The sequence below is a fragment of the Rhinichthys klamathensis genome, unplaced genomic scaffold (genome assembly GCF_029890125.1).
Source record: "Rhinichthys klamathensis goyatoka isolate OS25496 unplaced genomic scaffold, OSU_Roscu_1.1 h1tg000176l_1, whole genome shotgun sequence".
In the NCBI taxonomy this organism is placed as follows: Eukaryota; Metazoa; Chordata; class Actinopteri; order Cypriniformes; family Leuciscidae; genus Rhinichthys; species Rhinichthys klamathensis.
Genome location: NW_026606705.1, coordinates 5,096,454 through 5,098,998, shown reverse-complemented (window position 1 = coordinate 5,098,998; position 2,545 = coordinate 5,096,454).

Below are 2,545 nucleotides of genomic sequence, written 5' to 3'. Positions count from 1 at the left end.
ACGCATGGGAGCGTTTGAGAGCACACGTAAGTGTTTGAAAGATTTTTTTTTTTAAACGGGAGTGGGAGGTTTTGAAAGCAGAAGCAGCATCTATCAGCGGAGCAGTCCTACTTTCAAACGCTCGCGTGTGTCTGTCTGTGCAAGCGCTCCGTGAAGAGCATCATTGATGTATATTTACAAGTTTTTGAAGTGCTGATCATTGTAGCCAATCACAGACATATCCGATGAGCGTGTGAACACAATGGCCAATCAGAGGTGTTTACGATTCTGCTCAACAGCGCTCAAAGCCTCACATTGTAAAATTTAAGTACCGACTTGGTATTGAAGTCGGTACTTTTGACAACACTATTCCTTTAACAACAATTTGTTTGTCTCCATTAGTTCACCCAAAAATGAAAATGTGATGTTTATCTGCTTACCCCCAGGGCATCCAAGATATAGGTGACTGTTTCATCAATAGAACACAAATGAAGATTTTTAACTCCAACCGTTGCAGTCTGTCAGTCGTATAATGCATGTGAATGGCAACAAATTGAAAGCAAAATCTATCAGAGTAAAAAAACATACAGAGTAAAAAAAAAAAAAACCGAACGGTATTTATATACTTTTTCCCACTAATACACAACTATGTCCAACAGCCATGAGCGTGCAATCACTCACGGTGCGTGAGGTCAGAACACGGTTTCGTGTTGTTTACGCATGCGTGGAGTGTTCTGACCTCACGCACCGTAACTGATCGTGTGCTCAATGCTGTTGATGTAGTGACTGACAGACTGCAACGGTTGGAGTTAAAAATCTTCGTTTGTGTTCAACTGATGAAACAGTCACCTATATCTTGGATGCCCTGGGGGTAAGCAGATAAACATCACATTTTCATTTTTGGGTGAACTATCCCTTTAATCTTTGTTCTTGCACTTCAGCAAGCATAACACAGAATATATCCCAAATACAGTTAATGAAAATATCAAGAAATACTGTAATATAATTAAATGTGCCCCTATTATGGATTTTTGAAAATGACCTTCATGTAGTGTGTAACATCAGTTTTAAATCTGAAAGTGCCCCGTATATAAAGTTATTCTCTTTCAAAAGTAAGAGTCGATGAAAAACGATTAATTTAGTTTCGGTGTGATGTCTAGACGAAACACTAGTATATTGCCTGTCCACTTATTGCGCACACAGACACCAGGGAAACTTGAAACTCAAACCGGCAGCTGATTCCTGTACTGGACAGCATCACGTCGAGAAGACACTGTGCTCTACAATGTGAAGGTAAAGCCAGTTTTTTCACTCCCCAAGGCCAGCATGTGAAGAATCAGTGGTTAAAAGTCATCTTTACCAAGATATCACAGCAGTATAATCCTAAACTATTGCTGTGTTCCCTTTATTTTACTGACGACTGCTCCTCAAATCTCGGAGTTCAATGCAGGATTCACAAACCGCCTGCTCTTGAAAGATAGTGTTCAAAATACTTAGTTTTGAGTTTTATATTGTGTATGTCTCCTGCTAATTGTCTCACTGGAATACTTCTGCTGATAAGCTGTGGGCCACTATTACCTAAAACTGTCTATTAATGCAGATTATCTGTCGTTCTCACTACTTCGAGGAAAGATTACTTTGGAGCAAGATTTGTTTTACAAACGTTTACGTTACATCAGTCATTCATGCTAGAGCTTGGCTAATGTATACATTGCATAGCCTACATGCACTGTTATTGATCAGTTTCCACGTGTTCACTGCAATATATTAGAAAAGTACTCAAAAAAAAGAATCGGTTAGTTGATGGACATACACTTGTTAAAGCTGATGGTTAGGAATTACAGTACTTAGGTAAAGTTGGTTTTATATTCGCACATTCGCGTTAAAGAACTTTCTCAATTAAATAGTCAATGAAGCATTTTTTTTTCAGATTCGAAGCAGCTACTTAATATTGACAACAAAGATTGTGAACTACAACATTTTCTACAATCGATCAAAATGGGTAAGTATATTTTTAATGCATACACACTTTGTTGAATATTCAATGTAGTGTGGTAACCAAGATAGGGACCGTCTAAAAAGTTTATATTGTTTTTCATCGTGTGCAAACAGACAACTACATTTTAGCCAACTAGAAGTTACCAGTATGATTACTGAAATGTTTGTTTCATGTATTTTCTAATGTCTGTATTTGATATCTGAAAGCAGTAACAGTGCTTGCTCATTTAGTGATTCTGTGATCTTTGTAACGGCCTACGAACTCCTGTGAGAGTCTTGAAGCTGACTTCTGCTGATGAAACTGAAAACTATCTTCAGTAAATCTTTTCTTTTTTTATAATTCTGACTCCTGCTCTTCATTTCTTCATATCTGGTTCTGAGTCTTTGACTGTGCGCCCCTAACAGGTGAACATTTAAAAAACTAGCAAAAGTCCTATGGGGTTCTTCAATGGCACACCTTCCATCAAAAAATATTACATTATCTAAATGTATTTATTACTGTAATGGCTGAAAACAGTAACTTCTTTACTTCATGGATGTATAGAAGAATGATTTGCTTTAAAAAAAA